Source organism: Lissotriton vulgaris, chromosome 7 (assembly GCF_964263255.1).
Source record: "Lissotriton vulgaris chromosome 7, aLisVul1.2, whole genome shotgun sequence".
NCBI classification, from domain to species: Eukaryota; Metazoa; Chordata; class Amphibia; order Caudata; family Salamandridae; genus Lissotriton; species Lissotriton vulgaris.
The window spans coordinates 1,696,754,860-1,696,776,873 of NC_141695.1; positions in this window are offsets into that span (position 1 = coordinate 1,696,754,860).

The following is a 22,014-nucleotide window of genomic DNA, read 5'->3' on the forward strand; positions in this document are numbered from 1 at the left end:
GCACATAATGCTCAAATCTTTCATTCTTATTGTTCATCAAGAGCACTACAGGTCTATCTATCTCAATCTCATTTTGGCCGGGGCTCTGAGTCAGAAGAGGACTGCCCCAACAGCCAGAAGAAGGAAGTTATGCACAATTCCTATCTACTTCAATGAGAAACAACATGACTCGAAGAGGCCTACTAAGCCTTGTGAACGGACAGAGGCGTGTTGATTTGGGAAATGCCGAGTAGTGTGCTAACTCAAATGTCAAACTCCTCTAATCAAGTGGTTGTGGTCTGGGGGGACTTCACTTCACTGTAACTGGATACATGTTTCATGATGGGTGCACTCAGCTAATTGCTATGATAGTTGACAGTTATGAGACTGAACAGCCTGGTACATGCAGCTACTTGTCTGAGATTGGTAGGAAAATTGTTCTCACTTCTCAGCTAATCGCACATGACTGCACCAGCCTATGCTCTTGCTCTGCCCTCTTGGTCCTCCTCGTCGTCTACAAAAGCTTACCTTCTCCTTGTTTATACAATATTGGCATTTACTTTCTTGCAGTCCACAGGCCTTCTTTTCTTCTGCACTAAGGCTACATGACACTTCTGCTTTCTGGACCAGTTCCACTCTGCACCCAAGACACTCCGAGAAGAATGTAGATGCACTGTTTATTTTGCCATTCATACACAGTATCATTTTTGTTTTCTTAACAATCAAACTGTTTTAGAACTGTGTGAGTCCTCCTTAATTTGTATTTTTCAAACCAAGGTGACCAAATAATTAAATAACTCAAGACTCTGAGACTGAAGGTCTGTTTGCAATGCAAATATTAGCTGAACTGTGTCTTTCATTCCTTGATCTCCTCACACAATAGATTTGATGATTGTGTGCTGCTCATTGGCCTTATGAATGTTGTATTTGTCTTTGTCACACTGTTCCCCAACTCCTCATCCCCATCGATCATCAAACCCGTAACCCTCTTTCCCAAGGCTGTTTGATTGATTAAGATGTGACCTAAGAATTTACACCATAAATGGATCACACATTTGGCATGGCGGATGTGGCGCAAGCGACACCAACTCTCTGCAAGATCTTCTTACCTGCACAATAACCCATGGTATCCCTACTTACCCACCCTGGCATGAAATAGAGAACATCATCATAGTGGAGCATCTTAGGTAGAACAATGTCTGTCCCATCATAGGTAGTACTAGTATACACTATGTTGACTAATTCACAAAGATAAAGGTACACCTTTGGTATAAGTTCACTCTTACATTGTAACTCACCTACCAGCAACTTTACAAGTAACAACCTTATGAGCAGTAACTAATTAGCAGTAATAGTAGCTCCTTTTAAAGTGATGGGGTTACTTACTTTTTGTATAATTACTACTCATACAGTTGCTGATGGAAAAGTTACTAGTCATACACTTACACTGCAAGAGTAAACACTAACACCAAAGGTGTAGCATACTTTACCCTTCTGAATCAGGCTTTGTGCTGCTTTAATGCAACATGGTATAACCTAAACTTTTTTCTGAGTTCTGATTCCTGACTAGAGAATTTTGTAAGTTTAGTTTTCATTTTTAAAATAAAGTAGTTTCTAGCTTCCCGAATTGATTAGAAGTTCCTACTGCTAGTTTTTGAAATATGAGTTTTTTGTTGTGTCGTGGTAGTCTGGTCTCAGTCTTTGATAATCCACTAACTCTGTCTTTTCTTCAAGTCTAGTTGCCTCTGATGGATAATCCTTCTGAATAATCCTACACTTAGAGTTCCCCTTATTCATAATAGGTGGGAGTAGGATCTCGGTATGTGATGTCTTTCCCGTTAGCACTAGCCCACTAATACCACCACCATTAAGAAAGCCCTTTGAGAAACCCTGCAATAAGGCTTGGGGTGACTGAGAGAGGTAGAAGTTATGACTTGACATATTCAGGTAAAATTTAAGAACTGAACTAGTTAGGAACTTATTTCTGAAGTTGTTCTCGGGAAACAGAGATCCATAAGTAAGATTCAGATTTTTGTGTATCTTCTTGGCATACTCCCCAGTGGTCAATAGTTACAGAGGGTAGTTACAAAGTTCACTTTGATAGGTGGCTGGGTGCTGCAAAACCACATCAAGCAATAAGTCAAACAGAACTAGTCTGGTCCCACTCTGGTAGTGGGGTATACTGGACTGCAGAAAGGAGTAAAGTAAGATGCTGAAAAAATACAATGCAAGGGATTTCAGGTAGGGAAAGTGTAGGGGGAACAGTTGATGTACAGTATAGTATGTGACAATTTCAGAGGACAGCTTTTCATCAATGGAAAAAAAACATTGCTACACAAACGAGCAATGCAAAGACAAAAGACAGATAGCAAGTGATATGCGATGAGAAACCAACATTTATTTTTTTACAGTGGAAACCCAACCTCTCCACCCACAACAGGCCAACACCTCTCCCCAAGCAAAAACCCTGCAATGTCCCGGGAACTACCATTTCTCGAACTTTCCTTCCCAGTTCCCGCCCTTTCCACCCGGAATGACACAGACCCTCCCACCCAAAAAAAAAATCAATAACAAGCATTGGAAATGCAATAGGGCTCGCATTAGGAAAGTTTGAGCTATTGGTCTTATAAATTATTTTTTTTATTTATGTGTTATTTTTTAAAATAGCTAAATTGATAGCTTTGTCATTGACAATGCCAATAGTTTTAACTTTCGCAAATGTGACACCTATAGCATTTGTAATGCAACATGTTTTCTATTTACGTGACTTAGATGTATTGATATTACAAATAACAATGGCCTTTATTTTTTTTAAATAATTAATACTTAAATAATTTATTTAATTTGTAATGGCAATACCTTAATCTTTTGTAAATAACTTTTGTGAAGATTATGTTCAGTGTTTTTATTGTGACGAAAATCCAAGAACAGAAGTGAAATATTAACATCTTTTTGTGATTTGTAATAAAGCGTGAAAGCTTGAAAACAGATTGAAACATTGAAAGAACATATTTGAACCAGTGATGCTGTGGTTATGCTGAGTGATGCTGTGGTTGCGCTGAGTGATGCTGTGGTTGCGCTGAGTGATGCTGTGGTTGCGCTGAGTGATGCTGTGGTTGTGCTGAGTGATGCTGTGGTTGCGCTGAGTGATGCTGTGGTTGCGCGGTGTGATGTTGTGGTTGCACTGAGTGATGCTGTGGTGGTGCTGAGTGGTGCTGAGTGGTGCTGTGGTGGTGCGGAGTGGTGCTGTAGTGGTGCTGAGTGATGCTGTGGTGATGCTGTGGTGGTGCTGAGTGATACTAGGGTGGTGCTGAGTGATGCTGGGGTGGTGCTGAGTGATGCTGGGGTGGTGCCAGCTCGTATAGGGTGCAGTGCAGAAGGCAGTATGTTGTTAATAATGAGAAATGGGGTGATGTTCTGCTGGTCAGCACCAGTGTTGCTGTGGCTGAGATGGAGGTGGAGGCCAAGAAACTGAAGGCATGTGACTCCTCCTCCTCCTACTCCAAAGCCACCGGCTGGTGGTATTCAACCATGACAGCCTCCAGCTTCTGGCATCGCAGCTGGGGGGATATCTCCTGCTGGGATGGGTGATCTCCAGCAGCAGGATCTTCATCAAGAAAGAAAAAGAAGGAAAAACACAAACTGTAAATTCAGTGCAACCACTTGTTTATACTATAGTGGCACAGTAGCAGAACATTGCTAGTCCCCTAGGACCATTGGAATTTTTGATGTGATTAGTCACAGGGCCATGTTTTCCCCACACATGTATCAAATAAAGCAATAGCACTAACAGAAAGGAATTTAACAACATAGTTAAAAAGTGAATTTTGTTGAAAGGATTTCATAGTGAAAGTGAACAGACACTAAGGGCCAAATGAACAACAATTTAATTTTGTGACTGGCACATTGCAAATTTTTGTGACTTGCAATTAGCGAGTCACAAAATGAAATATACAATAGTCTAACAGATTCTGTTTGTGACTCCCAAATGGGTCACAAGGGACATGCCTCATTAATATTTATGTGGCCGTCGCAATTTGTGACCCATTGGGAAAACAGGATGCATTTAGGAAACAAAAATTAAATGTTTTTTTAAGAGTAGGCAGTGGTCTGTGTGACCAATGCCTTCTCTTAAAAAACATTTTCGCTGCCAATCACAAAGGAGAAGGGGTTCCCTGAGGACCCCTTTACATTGGCTACTGGCTTACCACCTACTTGAATAAGGAGGTAAACTGTGATTGTTTTGCAATCACGTTCTTGTCAGAAAACAATCGTACAGCCGCCCTGCGACTCAGTTTTAGGAAGGAATGCCTTTGGCATGCCCCTTCCTAATAACGCCTTGCAAACCCTATTTTGCAAGTAGGTAAAGGGTTACAGACTATCAAAATAAGGTTGATACATGCTTCAGGCCATTTTAGCAGTTGCAAACGGCCCTAAAAATGGTCGTACATGTGGCCCTTTGTGTGTTATGAATTACCTCTCAATAATGAGGAAGGTGTATATGCTACACAATTAATAGTATACTTTACTATAGTATATGTGCAACATTAATGCTTGCTGGTGGAACTGCTTCTACCCTAATGATGCACTGTAGTACAGCAAACGGGATATATTTTATTTGTCAAGTTTGTCACAGAGTATCCCACTGACAAACTCTACATTAGGTACTTAGTTCCACATTACACCCTGTCCCCCAACATAAATAATTATTTTCAACAAATGCATTAACTTGGCAGTAGGGAAAATTACTGTACAGAAAGGTAAGTTACAGGTATTAAGCTAGGGTTTAACTATGGAATGGCATTGGTTGAGTGTCACTGATCGTGTGCTACACTTTTGCTTCATAACATTGGTTGATGAATGACAGCATGGCAGAAGGGAAAAATGGAGCAGGCATAATTCAGTGGTGTAACACAGGTCCCTGCAGCACCTGTGGTGCGGAGGCCCCCAAGCTCTAAGGGCCCCCCTCAGCACAGTACTCTGGCTAGGGATCTCCTGACTGAGTCCAGAGGGGCCCCCTCCATGTACCTTGCATGGGGGTCCAAGTTTTGTTATACCAGTGGCATAAGTCTGTCATGGAAAATATGAAATATAACTCACTTGGGCAGAAAAATGTGGCACATATGTTGCCGAGATGGAATTTACAAGTTTCTGGTATTATGGGACAGAGGAAAGAATGAATAAATAAAGGGCTAGTAGTAGGTGACTGAGTAGGCGTCTGGGAAACACACCTTGTTTCTGTTTGTAATGCATTGCCAACTTCATAATAATGCTGTGCTGTTAACTGAAATACAACACACAAATGCCCCGAACCACAATTATTTTAGACACATTTTTAGAGGGTTAGCAACATATTTATTTTAAGCACCCTCAGCATATTTATTTAATGCAAATACTTTTGTTATTTTTCAGATTATTGCACATGAACTGGCAGAAATGGAAACAAACTGTACATTCAAATATTTAAAAAACTATAAATACTTTATACACACATGAAAAAACATAATATCTACAAAACCTTTGACATATCTGCATCAAACAAGATACAAACAATTAATACATCACTCAAAACAATATCACAAACATGTACATCAATAAATGAAAGAGATCAAATATTGGGGGAATATAAGCAAATAAATGGCTCAAGTAATTTATTCCACCCAACGCAGTTTGCGTTGGGTGGAATATATTACTAAAGATGCTAGGAGCGGCTGGTCCAGTTTTCATAATTTCTTGAGCCATTTATTTGCTTATATTCCCCCAATATTTGATCTCTCTCATTTATTGATGTACATGTTTGTGATATTGTTTTGCGTGATGTATTAATTGTTTGTATCTTGTTTGATACAGATATGTCAAAGGTTCAAAGGTTTTGTAGATATTATGTTTTTTCACCACCTAAAACTGCAACGTGGTTTACTTTGGTGCTGTAATGTAGGCGGTGAAATGTGCATCTGCTTCAGTTAACAGCACTTACGAAACTAAAGGGGATGGGTCCATACACAAGTGGTGGGGGCTAGACCCTTTTTATAGAAATACAACACACAGATGCCCTGAACCACAAATATTTTAGATGCAAGTGAAGTGCAGAAAGAAGCAAAAGAGGTGCAGAAAGAGGCAAGAGAAGTACAGAAAGAGGCAAGAGAGGTGCTGAAGAGGGAACAGGGGTTCATCAATTTGCAAGAGAGGTGCAGAAAGAGGGAAGAGTGGTGCAGAAAGAGGCAACAGAGGTGTGGAAAGAGACTAGAGAGGTACAGAAACAGTCAAGAGAAGTTCTGAAAGAAGCAACAGAGGCGCAGTAATAAGCACCATAAGTCATGAAAGAGACAAGAGAGTTGCAGAAAGAAATAAGAGAGGTGCAGAAAGAGGCAAGAGAGGCGCAGAAAGAACCAAGAGTGGTTTGCGCACCATTAGTACCAATTTAACCCCCACATTTAGCAATAAGTAACAGGTGACCATTCCAGCTGGGCAAAGGGCCTTTCAACACGCTGTAACACTCATTTCTGAATTTTGTGGTAACGGTTTAACCGTTTGAGCTAGAAACAAGTTTTTTTTTCAAATTTGCAGATTATGCAGCAGATGATGAATTATGTGGAAAATGTGGATAAGTTATAATTATGCGAAAATCGGTGCAGTTGAACACTGACATAAACGCAGTGGCCCTGCTCATACCTCTGAATAGGTACAGCAGTGCTCCTCAGTGGTTCCTTCTTTTGTTGTCTCATTGAGGTTATAGGTTAGCTTCTACTGAAACTAGGAAGACTAATCTGAGGTTACCACTCCACAACACAGACTACCATACCACATAATTACTCTCCATGAAACATAATCTCACTCTACATAATTTCTATGCACTAAACACCACATACTTACTAGCCACATAATTTTACTGCACAACATACCACCGAATTCCACTACGCACAACATACATCCACTCCACTCCAAAAAACATTAGTAAAAAACTTTTACATGTACAATGCCACTAGCTCTAATTCTTGCAAATGCAAACCTATTACATTGCAAATACTTCTTTAACTAGTATTCAGGTTTGCTGAGTGGTGAAGAAAGGGGACTGGGCCTCCGACCAGTGCTCAGGAATTCCGCTGCATAGGTCTTACAAAAAGGTACCAGGAGGGATTCTTGGCCCCCAAATTCCTTCAGGAGTAAAGTGGACTTCATCCTTCAACCAGTAGTGTACTAGGCGGCACATTTGCAGAGTGGTGGATAAAAGGGTGAGTGGTCTATGTAGGACTTACTGGAGGTAACAGAAGGGGTAGGTGGCCCCCAAGGACATTCTTGGGGGCCAACTACCCCTCCTATTACCTCCAGTAAGTCCCACACAGCAGGATTGCTAATTTCTCATATCAGGTCACACTCCCTTTGCCCACCACTCTTCAAGCGCACTCTCTGGTGCGCTTTTTGATGCAGATTGAAGTCCCCATTGCTACTGGGGGTCCTTAGGGGCCAACTAGCCTACCAGTTACCTCCAGCAAGCCCCATACTGTGGGATTGCTGAGAGGTGGACACAGGCTATGTCCCCTTTCTCCATCACTCTGCAAAAGCACCTCCTGGTATTCTCTTTGTTGGGGAATGAAGTCTTCTTGCCTCCTGAAGGTCCTTTAGGGCCAACTAGCCCTCCTGTTACCTCTAGTAAACCCCACACAGCTGGATTGCTCAGAGTAGTCAGAGACTACTCCCCCTTTTTACACCACTCTGCAAGCACGCCTCCTGGCACCCTCCTGGCGGGGCGATGAGGTCCACTTTAGTCCTGAAGTCCTCAGGACACAAGGGGACCTCATTGCCCCACCAGCAGTGCGGCAAGAGGCGTATTTGCATAATATTGTAAAAAGGGGTATGGCCTCGGACCATCTCTCTGCAATTCTATGAGGGTGGATTACGCAGGATTGAAAAGTTGGCAAACAGCATGCACTAGAAGCTAGGCAGGAGAAGGTAAAAAATGGTCACACACTTGTGCACCACGTGGTGCTGTCCACTCTGATTTTCAGCGCAGAATGAGTTCTTGGTGTGAAAAAAGCAGTGTGAACAGAGGAGTATTTTCTGCCCATTGGAGGAATTCAGCAGAATCTCGCTGATTTTTTGGGTAACTGTGGAAATCCTTGAAATGAAATTCCACAAGTGTCGCTCAGGCCTACTGTTTGCACTTATTTAGACTCAATGCATTAAGACATATAGGGGGTTATTATGACGCTGGGCGGAATCACTTTGGCCCGGTCATGGGACTGCCCGACACCGAGTATGTGGTCCCGACCGACAGATTTCAACACAGTTCCGTCGCATGGTCCCTTTCCTCTAAGGAAGCTTGTGTTATGGTCATAAACCAGCCGTAACACAAGCTCCAATTGAAGAAAGGGAGGTGCAGTTCATCTCTCAACAAGGAAGCCGTGCACCAAAGGGGGCCCTGCTGGGTGCTCCCATACATGCTTTCCAACATGGTTTCCATGTTGGACAGACCAGCATGGAAACCATGTTGGAAAGTGTGATCGTAATCTCAAGGGCGGACAGACCCGCCCTTGCTATTACATGCCAGCTTCCACCTGGTGGGCGGGCTCTCTGAGCCTGTCAGAAGCCTACGGGAATGACCGGCAGGTTTACTTTCTGACCACATTCAACATAATGAAGCGGTCGGAAAGTAACCCGGCCGGCGCATTACGATGCAGCCCTAAAGGCTCCCAACGCAGGTCAGAGCCTTAACGGGCCGTATCGTAATCGGCGCCAAAATGTGCAATAAAGAATTAAGCATAGAAGTACAGGAAAGTAAGTAATTTTTTAGAGCAGATACAGTTATTGAAGGAATAAAGTAAACATTGCATTAACTATGACAGAGCAGGAACTTTTAATGATCTGTCAGAATTTATGAAGAAAAGTAGACAAACAATTGGGACATTCATTACTGAGCTAAAAATGTAAGATAAAAAAACTCAGTGCATTTGTGATTTTCTAGGATCATTGCTATTTATACATTCAAATCACACGAATATTGTTTCCAGTAGTTCATTCTAAGGTGCCATTTACTTTAGCCAATTTGGATGAACACACGTTACCACATGAAATGACAATTCGGTGTCCAATGAATTTTCCTTTTTCTGAATGAATTTTAATTAATATTTTCTCAGAAATATATCTCACAGACAAAATGAGTTAAATTACAGGAAAGAAAGAGCACTAAGGCCATAAATACATGGTGGGCAGATAGGGTACTGTGTTTACCTCCTGAGGCTAATACTGACATATTTACTTTGTGTGGTAATTTTTTTCTATTCTCAGATTTCATCATGATGATAAAATGTAACAGAGCATGTAAACCCAGATCAGTTGACTGGGTGTGAGTGATTGCATTGTTAACGCTCCGTACATCATTTCATTTGGTTTTTCTTTGTTCGCCATAAGTTGGCAGGGTATGCTCAGACGTGAGTCCCTTGCTCACTTTGCCACTGGATTCGAGCAAGCCGGGCTGAAGACGGCTGAAATGCCAGAAACCGGTCCTTGGTAGCTTGTTTCCGGTCCAGGGAAGGCATGGCTTGGCAGTTCGGGCTGGACTGTTCCTATGAGGCACAGGATCAGGCTGATTTGCATATGGCCATGTCCGAACTGGGGTGGCAGAGTGGGCTAAATAACGGTGATGGATTAAACCCAGATCAGTTGACTGGGGGTGAGTGATTGTACTGTCAACGCTCCGTCCATCATTTCCTTTGGTTTTTCGATAAAATGTAGCATGCATAATCTTTTTTCATTTAAAAAACAGAATTCTGCATGTTTTGCCTTTTTACCAGACTTTTCCTAAGATAAATTGCTGCAGGTTTGACCTGCTGGATTTTTTCACGTGAGAAGTGTGATGGTGTACTTATTATCACATAACGTATAATTCCAGTCCATGTTCAAACTCCTATTTGCAGAAACGTCAGAATTTAGCCCTTGACTTGCGATGAGGACCAAGATCTGATTGTTGAAGCTAATATTAAGTGACCTGGAGCTGAATAACTTAAAGATATTATTGCAAAATCCTTCTCTCAAGTAATTGAATTCCTGTGAAGATTGAATTGAACTAACCTTATAGTTTTTTAGTGAAGACCTTGATTCATTTTGAAATAAATAGGAACTAAACCTAATTGTAAATTGCTTAACTGTGGAGGTCTGTAAATGTATAGAAGATGTTGAAGATATGCAAGTTGGAAGTAGCCATAATATATTAAATCTAGGGCTAGGCAAAAAGAAAATGATGCTGCGTAATTTGTGTAACTAATTGGGATAATTTTCTGTTACGTGAAATTCGTAAAGAGACGACATCGCACCACGTCATGTGATTGTGCTGCGGAATGAGGCAAAATTATAGCACAGGAGCACGGGAATAGCCCAAACAATCATAACAGGACTTGCGGATGATTGCTACAATTATGTTTTTATGCCGATTTGTTCTGCAAAATGCATCCCTGCATCAAAAACTGACACGAGGATACACTTAGAGCTGAAATATAAGGGCATAATGATGGATTTGCATTTTGTGGAACTACTATTAATTTTGTATAATTTCCTCAAAAATACATATATTTACATGAAAGAAAATTTTGTGAATTTTGAATACCTTGATAACATACAGCTCATCAAGACAGGCAATGTTTAGAATCATACTAAAGGACTGCCTATCTTTTATAGGGATTCAACATGTTCAACTGTAGCGAGATAGCTCACAATATTGATCCGAGCAGTGACTTTTATGCAATTTGCTATTGCATAAAAATGCAAAATTACAGCCCAATTATGTGAAAGTACGCCTAATTACATACTATGCGAATCTGTCATTTTTCTCTGAATTTTAACACAACATGCATCCTTGCAAACAGACACTTGCGATCTGTTGTTCCTGTGCATCCGTGGTAAATCTTTACTGCGAAAGGCAAGATTTGCAGTACAATTGTACAGATAATGGCACAAAATTAGGCAAAGTTGTAAATCAGTAATTTTTGCATACCAATTTTTAATTTTATTTATTTATTTATTTATTGTTTTTTATAGCGCGCACATGACCCAGTGTAGGGTATCAGAGCGCTTTAAAGTAGCGTTTCATCAGTCGTTAATGTTTCATACTTCAGTTTAGCATATAGACATATATACATTCAATATTACAGTGGTCATGGCGCAGTTAAAATCCATGATCATCTATGATCATGACCCAGTGTGGTGTGACATAGCTTTTTTTACACAGTGTTTCATCCGTCATAATGTTTTACACTTCGGTATAGCATATAGACATATATACATTCAGTAATAAATTTGGGCAGTTTATGGATAGCAGGCCTCCCCTATGGTCCTTATGGAAGACATTTGCTCATATAGTACGATTGTGCTTCCTTTTTGAAGGTTGCAATGGATGTAATTCTTCTGATGTTTGGTGGGAGTGCATTCCAAATTCTCGGTGCTGCTCCTGAGAATGCTAGGTCATACGTCTTTTTCTTGCAGAAGCAAGCTGGTTTCAAAAGGAAGTCTGATTTGCTCCTGGAAGGTCGGTTACCTCCTGATGGCGTAAGTTTCTGGGCCAGGTAACCTGGAGTTTTGTGGTGAATTGCATTATGAGTGATACATGCCAACTTAAATTGAATTCTTGCTTCTAACGGCAGCCAGTTTAGCATTTTCATGTGAGGTGAGATGTGGTCGAATTTTTTTGATCCCGCTATCAGTCTTGTGGCTGCATTATGGCAAGATTTCAAAGGGGCAGTTGAGATCTTAGAGAGACCAGCCAGAGTAGTGCACCCATATTCGATCCTTCATATGACCAGCGCTTGTTCTGCAGTTTTAAGATCTGTTTTGCTCAGGAAAGGTTTAAGTTTTCGCAAATAGCTCAAGTGGAACCTGGCGATTTTTGCCATTGTAGTAATATGCGCTAACATATTCAGGTTTTTATCTAAGGTAATTCCCAGTGACTTGGTGGAATCTACAATCTTTGGAGTACAGTTTAGAGCAGTGATAAGTTTGGTCCATTCTGTTAAGTTTAGATTGCTTTTATGTGGTGTAATCAGTAGGAATTCGGTTTTCTGTGGGTTTAGTTTCAGGTGATTCTTGGTTAGCCATTGGAGGGTTCTTGATAGTGCATGGTTCATGGTCTTAATTTCTTCTGTTGATACCACCTTGATGTACAACTGGGTGTCATCCGCATACATGTGGAAGGCTATGTTTGCTTTTTGTAGTATTTCTGTTAGTGGTTCCACGTAAAGGTTGAATAACGCCGGTGAAAGCGTTGATCCCTGTGGAACTCCTATTGTATTATTTGTTGGGCCAGAAAGGGTTTGGTTGACCATGAATTTTTGTGATCTGTTCTTAAGAATGGAGCTGAACCAGTTAAGGACTGTACTTTCTAGGCCCATTCTGTTCTTCATCAGGTCTATATTTTTTTCGTGGTTCACCGTGTCAAACGCGGATGACAGGTCCAGCAACATTAGTAGGCAGGTTTCATTGTGGTCAAGAGCCAGGAGTGCGTCATCTACGATGTGTAAGATTGCAATTTCTGTGCTGTGGTTTGGACGGAAACCCGATTGGCAAACATTTAGCAGGTTGAGCTCAGAAATGTGTCGACTTAATTGTTGTTGGACACATTTTTCCAGGACTTTGGCTAACATGGGGATGTTAGTTACTGGTCTGAAATTGTTTGGCACAGAGGGGTTCTGTGTGGGTTTTTTTAGTAAAGGGATGACTTGTCCTGTTTTAAGGCATGCTGGGTTTAGACCTTGCAATAGTGAGGCATTTATGATCTTTGTCCACAATGGAATTAGCAGATGGTTTAAGGAGGGCCAGCATTTTGCTGGTAAGGGATCATTATAGTGGTTGTTGGGTTTAGTGGACGACATGATCTTTGAGATGTCTAGTTCATTGACCACTTTAAAATCTGACCATCTGGCATTGTTTTTAGGTTTCTTTACTTCTTGTTGAGTCAGTTCTTCATCCTTCAAGTCCGTCGTACTTTCAATGTCTTCGGCTGCTTTTTTTAACTCCCTTTCCAACGAGTCAGCTTTATCTGTAAAGAAGGTCGAGAAATCCTCACTATTTAGGCTATTAATGTTGATGGCTGGTGCTACTTTAGCAGATTTATTGGATTTTTCTTTAAGGAGATCAAAGAGTTTCTTGGGTCTATTTACTGCATTGTCCAGTTCTTTCTTGAAAAAGTCTTTTTTAGATTTAATAATGCTTTTATTGTAAGCCTTCCTCGATTGTGTTAATAGGGTTAAGTGGGATGAGGAAAGATGTTACCGCCATTTGCGTTCTTTTAGTCTCATTGATCTTCTTTCTTCATTAGGGCAACCCTGAACAATGGGTTTTTGATTTTGTCAGTGACCCTTTTCAGTTTTAGAGGGGCTATGTCCTCGAGAATACTTGACATTGTCTTGTTATAGTGCAAAGTGAGGTCATGGATGTCAACCATGTTTTTGGGTACTTGTAAATCTAATGAACAGCGTGCGGCTATCATTTCCAGATTGGTTCCTCGAGTGTCCCTCATCCATTTTTTTGTTTAAGTAGCTTGCGAGGACGATTTGGTTTTCTTGAGTGCAATTTCGAATGTGATTATATGGTGATCGGGCCAGTCACGTGGTGTGATTTCAATGTTCTCTATCGCTTTCTCTCTAGCTAGAATCCAATCTAAGGTGGATCCTTTAGAGTGGGTGGGGATATTACATCCTTGGACTGGTGATTGTTCTACCAAGAATGTTTTAAGGATGTTAGTTTGACTATCTGCCTAATCTTCTCTATGGATATTAAAGTCTCCTAAGAAGATATTGTTCGATTGTAGGTTGGAGTTGGTGGTAATGATATCAATAAGCTCTTCTATGAATTTGGTCTTTGTACCTGGGGGGTGGTAAAGAGCGTGAAATTTATAATTTTGGCTGTCATCTAATCTAAGTGACATGCCCATATATTCACAAGATTCTAATGGTTCAGCATGAATTTTTGTGATGGAAATGTTTGATCTGTGAATGCAGGCAATACCTCCACCCCTTCCTCCATTTCGGTCCTGTCTCATAATCTGGTAGTTCGGTGGGACTAACAGGTCTAGACTTGGCGAGGAGGAGTCTGATAGCCATGTTTCAGTTAAGATGATAACATCTGTTTCCTGGTTTAGTATGATGTTTGCTATGTCAGCCGCATGTTTTTTTGCTGAATGACAGTTGAGTAGTATGTGTTCATGCTCCTTCATCCTAGCCAATACTGCTTTTTCAGGCATTAATGTCACATTCTTAAGGTTGTTGGTGTTAGGCCCTCTATCTTTGGATTGGGAAGTTCGGTCTCCATTTGTTATGATTGTTTTGATTGTTTGGATGTTATTTTCTCCTGTCTTATTGAGGGCCGCGGGAGTAGGTTCATATGACGCGAGAATGGATAATAGTTCATTATTTGTCAGGTAATTGAGTTGAGAGCGAGTACGGTAAGTTCTGTTACATGTCACCATGGGGGTGGACCTGTGCTTAGCTAGTGTTTCCCTCAAGGTAGCCTGAAGGATCTCCATTTTAGCAAGCCATTTTTCTGATAGGCACAGCAGGTTTTTCAAATCTTTAAACGCGGATAGCATAGCTGTGTAAGTTTTGCTAGTTTGCGAACTGAGGATTGTAGAGTTCCCATTTTTGTGTCCGGGTCTATTTTTTCCCTCTTCCGATGTGTGACGCATGCAAGTGGGTTGTTGTGTGGGTGTTCCTGTCAGATGGCCAGCTTTGACTATCTCTGCAGTTTCTGTGGTTGTATTTGCAAGCTTAGAGCCGGGTCCGCATCTCCCTATGGTGTATCCCTGTGTGTCCCTTTCGCTATCAGGATCAGCTGACAATCTTCCCTTCCAATTGAATACTCTGCTTTTAGGGTTAAAAATTGTGTTATGGGTAGGAAGAGAGCAATCCTCAAGAGGAAAGTCGGAGGGTGATGTGACAATTAAGCATTTTTTGTTGGTGTCTCTGCTTTTAGCCTTGTTGGGGCTCCTCGTTATGAGACATGTCTTTTAGAGATTGGGTAGTAGTAGACTGTTAAGGTTCTAGTGTCCTGGTTGTTCCCTTTTCACTGTCACTTGATAAGTTGATTACTTGGGGTGATATTAGGGGTTCTCTCCTGTCGTTTGTGTTAGCTCGTTTACCTACTCTATCACTTTCGCTAGACTGCGCATTAGTGGCTTCATGGTATAAGTGTTGTGGTTCATCATTATTATTAATATGGCCATCCGACCTAGCTTGACTAGACTGTTGTAAAGCACTCTCTCTGTCAGTTTCCCCTATATCCGGTAGGTTCCCCTGATTGACTGTGGCTTAAGTGGTCATTTGTGGATTGGGTTTTCCCAGGATAGAACTGCTGTTAACCTGGTTTTTTAGTGTCGAGAATAGCTCCTGGAAGCGTTCCAGATCTCTGTTGGCAGCTTGAATGAGCATAGTGCCATTTTTGTAACATGTAATGTTTAGTGTTGTTCGCAGATATCTAGATGGCGTAATGAGTAGTTTAGTTTCATAGGGAATATTCTTAGATTCCTGAATTTTTAGAGAGTTGCTTAGTGTATTTCTCCTTCTGGCCTTTCTGTTTGTAAAGAGAATAAAATCATTCATGAACACTCCTTTTTTCATGTTTACTGTAGGATCCAGGAATAAAGTTTCAGGGTTACTTCTGAGAATTTTTTGTTTAACGGATTTTGACGAATTTTTTGTCATACTCGCAGGGTAAATTATTGGGTAAGAGTTCAATCCTTCTGGTTTTAGATGGTGATCTGCCATGTTTCAGCCTAGATAGGGCGTGTCTTAATTTAATTTACTGTATGCGCTACTGCAGCTAAGGTACACTTTCCCGAAACTTCTGCGAAAGACGGATCCAGTGAGAAAGTAAGTGGTCAGGTTTTAGTTTTAAATAAAAAAATAGAAAACTATGCCCCTCAGATTACGTTTACAATTTAAATTATATATAGGACACTTTGCCCCTACCAAAATGGCTGCCAGAGTAGTATCAGGCTGGAGAGGAGTTAAGTCCTTTGTCTTTGTTAGTGGATCAGCCTCAGAGATAGTCCTTTGCTGATTTCTAATTACTCAAATCGCAGTCCATTGTTGCTTTCTATTCCTCCCTCCAGCAGTAGTCTTATGTTAACCTCTACACACAAGACCATCTAGCTGCATGAGCATATTGGGCTCACTAGTCCCATCTTAGTTTTAATTCTCTACCATTTTGGGAAGTGCCTGACTGCTTTCATCAGCTCAAAACAATAGTTCCTTCTCAAAATGGCGGCTGCACTAATTAAAAGTTGGACCATCATAAGTATTATTCCAGTCTCAAAATTACTCAGACTACGCTGGCGTAATTTAAACTTTACCCAGCCTTAAATATGACCCTCTGAGTTAATCTGGTTTCTGTATGCAATTCTTTACTCATACGTGTTAGCTTGACTCAAGCAGCAAAGTTTGCCTCAAAGAGTGTTGTTGTAGTATGTGTGTACACCAGCAAGTCAAAGTATACCGTCAATATTATAATAACCTAACAGTTCAAACCAAGTTAGGTCAAAAGACACCAATGTTATCAAACAAGTTACATCACACACTAGCGTTAAAAAGGCATTACGAAAAATATATCAATAATATTAAAGCTAAAGATGGGCCAAACCCGTCCAATTTATTTTAGTTCTAGAGGACATTTTAAAGTACAATTCCAGTGAACCAAGCCCTTTTTAAGTGTCTCTGAATAAGGCCATCTGGGGGCGAGCTCAGCTGAGCCCCTTCAACACTCACTCAGGCTTCATGTTCTGCCCAGACATTACAACACCCTCTAACAGACACATTCAATTTTTTTCAATACTCTGTAAAACAGCTGGAATCAATCTTATTTTCCTTCCTTTCTTGATTCCCTCTTTCCTTCTTTCTTTCCTTCCGCCTTTACTTTCCTTCCTTCCTTCTTTCCCTCTTTCCTTCTTTCTTTCCTTCCTTCCGTCTTTACTTCTTTCTTCCTTCCTTCTTTCTCTCTTGCATTTTTATTCAAAGCACTGGTACTAAAAATGAACATATCATGAAGAGGAGCAAGGCAAAAGAAAAGGGAAACACTAAACTAATCAAGTTCAAGCCACACTTTTGGACCCACCAAGCCAACGGACAAAAAACCTGAAAGAGCAGAGGAAGGTTGGTGGCAAATGATTGAGTGTCAATTTCTAGCAGGTTCATAAGGGTGTGGTATATCAGTTAAGCTTGCCAAGTGCGACTCCAGCACCTCGCACAGAGGCAGCTTCAGTGCCATTCACTGGCACAGTTCTAGCACCTCTTGCATTCCATGTGGTTTGAGTTCCCTGGCACTGTGGGACAGGTGAGAGCGGACCTCACTGGGCGTATTCTACCAAGGGCTTTCCATTAATCTTTCTTCTGCTGGATGAGGTCTTGGGTTTCTGTGGGTGGGGACCATGAGCATAAAGAGCCTACCAAGTCTTTCACAAGCCTACATCACTGCTGCCTTTTTGTGTGCAGAACATGTTGGACCAGTTGATATTTTAAGGATGTTGCAAGTTAGAAACACTCTCTGGCAGTGCTCACAGTCTCCTCTGCTTACTATTTTGGAGGTGTGGCCAAATATTCATTGATGGATGGACCTTAGTTGTGCAATTTACTTTTCTCATAACATAGAGGTCAGCCTGAGCATGGAATGGATGTGCCAGAAGAAATTCGAGGTATTTTTAATGATATCCATCACCCTTTCTCTTATCTATTTTTGCCCCTGATTTTCCAGCTTCTGCTCCCACGGACCAGGCCAGAATGTGCTTGAATCCAGGATGCCAGGGTCTTCTTTTTCATTTTTTGATGGGTTAGTGCCTAGTCATTTCTTCAGCAATATTCTCAATTGAAGGTTCAGAAGACTATCTTCCACCTGCTTGACAGGAACCTTCAGTTCTCACAGTCCATAGGACTCATTCTAAGATACACTTGTATTCTTTCATCTGGTTGTGGTGGCACCGTTGCTACCACAGGAGGTCATACTTTTCTCTGACAATCCAATCAAACAAGAAATAAGCGACTTCTTCCTCCAACCCCTGAGGCATATCTGGAAGGAACAATGTGAGTGATAGGGATGAAGAGCAAAACCGGAGATGCCCAGTAAATTCTAAACTGATAAAATGAAGAAGGCTCACAGCATCAAAAACAGTCGGAAGATCCAAAATCACTACTTTAGAAGATAGTTTCTGGTGATGAAAATAAAGTATCAAAATTAGAGTGACCAGAGATGTTTCTAGAGAGAGACCTGAATAGAAACCAGTTTCAAACACGGTGAGTACATTTTTTGCAGCCAAATAATTATAACAGTCATTAGTTGAAAAACTTGATCGATAGTTGTATGGGAGCCGGAGAAAAAGGTTGATTGAATGCATAGAAAAAGCACCACAAATTAAGATAATTCACCCTACAGTTCCCCTATTTTTAAATGGGGTATGGGAGCTGTGAGGTTGGTGGAAAGTGCATCCTCCATTGTTGCCATTGATCGGCTGATGCCTACATCCACCGGTCTCTATAAGACTCCCAAAGTGTACATAGTAGATTCAGCCCGAGAGAGATAAAATCTGCCAGAGAGGAAATACAAGAAACAGAAGACATAGCAAAGCCAATATCATCAGGAAAATACTGTGGTGAATCATTTTTTTTTTTTAAAATATATTTTTATTGCAGGAATCAGCCAAAGTTACATGTCGGATCAGCAACAAGTCTGCAGGAAAAATAAGAAAGAAATATCCGATCCCCTGTGAGGGAACAACTTGAATACACAGCCATTCAGCCCACAACCCGTGGGTCGGGCGGCGTCTCTTTACAACAAAAAACACAGTTGGGGATCTGGTATGAAGTCAAAGCTGATCCGGATAATCCAGCGACCGTCATCTGCTTTTCTAGATCAACCTAACAGAACAAAAAAACCCCCTCCCAACAGCCGCTCCGTGATGTACCCTCCCCCCCCCAACCCCGCCATCAGTGTGCTGTGGTACGTGTAGAAAGAGCTTGTGGGATGAAACCCTAGGAGACTAGGTAGAAATCAGTGTCGTAGACGTTTAACGGGACTCAGGTTACACTGCATCATCACCCTCGGAATCGCTGGAAGCGCAATAATCTCTAAGGGCCTGTACTATTGTTTCCCATTCTAACGCTGTTTCTAGCGCCCTCTCGTTGTTCTGCCGCCTCGCCAGCTGGTAACGCAGAGTGCTCTCCCCTGTAGCCCACTTCAAAAGTTCGTTGTGCCATTTAGCTCCAGTTGGACCACCTCTTGCCTTCCAATTCCTGGTTATCTCCCGTTTAGCGAGAACGAGGCCCAAATCTATGAATTTGCTCGAAATTTTATTTTTAGGGGTGTGCGGGAACCAATGCAGGATCCCCACCGCCGCGTCGACCGTCAAGGTTCTCCCAGTGACATTATTAAGAGTATCCTCGATCAGCAGCCAGTACGAGGACAGCGTCGGGCAGGACCACAGCATATGAATAAGGTCTGCCTCAGGTGCTCGGCATCTGGGGCAATCCGCCGTGTCCGTAGCAAAATATTGCTGAATTATCGCCGGGGTTAGATAGGCCCTGTGAATGATATAAAAATGGACCAGTTGGAACCGGGCATGGCGCGTTCCCTTCCAAGCACGGCGCATTAACTGTGTCCACGTGGTGTCGGGTATCTCCTTTCCTATGTCCGCCTCCCAGCGGCTCCACAGTGTGGTGAGTTGGGGCAGGCCCCCGGTAATCAACCTGTTATATAAGCACGTGACCGCCTTGACAGTCCCCGCAGACATCATAACATATTGGCACACCGGCGACGTAGGCGGTTCCTCCAACCCACTCTTCCAGTGCGATTGAATTGCTCTAACCAGAGCCGTGTGCAGGAGGAAATCGCCTCGGGGGACGTCAAAACGGTCTAGGATCTCCTGGAAGGGCAACAATACCCCGTCCTCATACAGGTCTCCCACCAATTGTAATCCTGCATCTTCCCAAATGTCCTAGGCGCGAGCAGTCTCCCCCGTGTGGTAAGGCCGTTAACATCCCCAGCGGCATCTCTGGTGCATACGGGAGTTTCAGCTCCCCCCGGGCGTGGGCGCGGTTCCAGCATGATCTAACAGTTCTTTCCTCGAGCGTTAGGTCTCGCAATGCTACGCGCTGGCGTAGTGCAATGAAAGAAATAATATGCCTTGGCATTCCCTTGCCCCTTCCATCCTCCGGGCCACGAAACTCTCTCGCTATCTCCTGGGTGAAGGTCTGCAATTGAGCCGCCAGATAATACTTCTCAAAGTCCGGCACCGCAAGGCCGCCTTCCGATTTTGGTCTCATCAGGGTCTTGAGGGCCACTCTCCGGCGGCCCGATCCCCAGAGGAACCCCACCACCATGGATCTCAAGTGCCGAAAGGTAGCCGGCGGGATTCAAATCGGAAGCGCTCTAAAATAGTAAATCAGCCGGGGGAGTGCCATCATTTTCAACAGTGCAATGCGCCCCGCCACCGAAAGCGGCAAGGTAGCCCAGAAATCCATGTTGCCTCGCAATGCGCGAGTACAGCGGGCTATATTGCCGTCTAGAAGGTCGGCGGGGTCATGGTACACGTACACCCCCAGATACTTGAGGCAGCTCGGTTCCCACCTAATGTCATTGCTGGTGTCGGGTCTGGGTTCCCCCCTTCGAACCGGGAATAAACAGGTCTTGGCCCAATTCAACTTGAGGCCTGATATCTCCCCGAAGGTTGTCAGGGCCTCTGCAGCCCCATCTAGAGCAGTATTTGAATTCTCAAGAAAGAGCAGCAGGTCATCAGCATACAGTGAAATATAATGCAGACCAGACAGGGTCCGTAATCTGCCGAATGAAGCTCCGGTTCGGACTGACAGCGCCAGTGGTTCCACCGCTAACGCGAAGAGCAATGGGGATAACGAGCATCCTTGCCTCGTGCCTCGTTCTACTGGGTACTGTTGGGAGATCAGCGAACCCGATTTTACCCTGGCCGATGCCGAGGCATAAAGCACTGTGGTCCACTTAACAAAGCCCTCTCCCAGACCAAAGCTCAGCAGAACTCTACGCAAGTAGTCCCATTCTAGGCTATCAAAGGCCTTTTCCAGATCGACCGACAGGACCAACGGGCACTGGGCCTCCGCATGCGATTCCTCCAGGAGACGAAACAATCTGCGAATATTCATGGTCGTATTGCGTTTTGGGATGAATCCCGCCTGGTCCTCGTGCACTAAGGAGCGCATGTGCCCCAGCAGTCTCGATGCCAGTATGCTGCTAAGAATCTTGTAATCAACCGTCAACATTGATAACGGTCGGTAAGACGCCGGGTCAGCTGGCTCCCTGCCAGGTTTGAGGAGTGGAACCACTAAGGCCTCACACATCGATCCGGGGAGGCGTCCCAAGCGTCTCGCTTCTTTGTAGACTATCAACAGTCGGGGCGCCAATAGGTCCACGTAGGTGGAGTAAAACTCGATCGGGAGGCCGTCAAGGCCCGGGGTCTTATTTCTCGCCATCCTCTTTATGGCGCTATGGATTTTCCCCAGTTCAACATCGGCGCCCAAGGCCTTCGCCTCCTCGGGCTCTAGCGTGGGAATCTCTAAGGATTGCAGATAATCATCAATCAGAGTGGGATCTCGGGTTAGGGCGCTGCAGTACAGCCGTTCGTAGTATCGCTGGTAACAATTTAATATCTCTGGTTGGGTGTACACCTCAAGACCCTCCGCGGTGTGCATGGACGTCGTCAGGGAGGTCCGGCGCGTGGGATTGGCCAACCAAGCCAAAAGCGCGCCCGACTTATCCCCTTCCATGAGCGACCTGGTAGTATAGGCTTTATAATCAAAGCAGCGGAGTCTTTCGACCTCCGCTGTCACCGCCTCCCTCGCCGCGGCAGTACGCTCCTGGAGTTCCGGATGGCCAGGGCGGCAAAGCTCCATCTCGCGGAGCTTCCGGTCTGCTGAGGCCAGTTCATCAAGGATGATACGACGCATTCCCACTTTTTTAGAGATACAGTAGCCCCTGATCACTACCTTAAACGCATCCCACTCTGACGCTCTCGTCTAGCCGTGCCCCCATTGGTCGCAA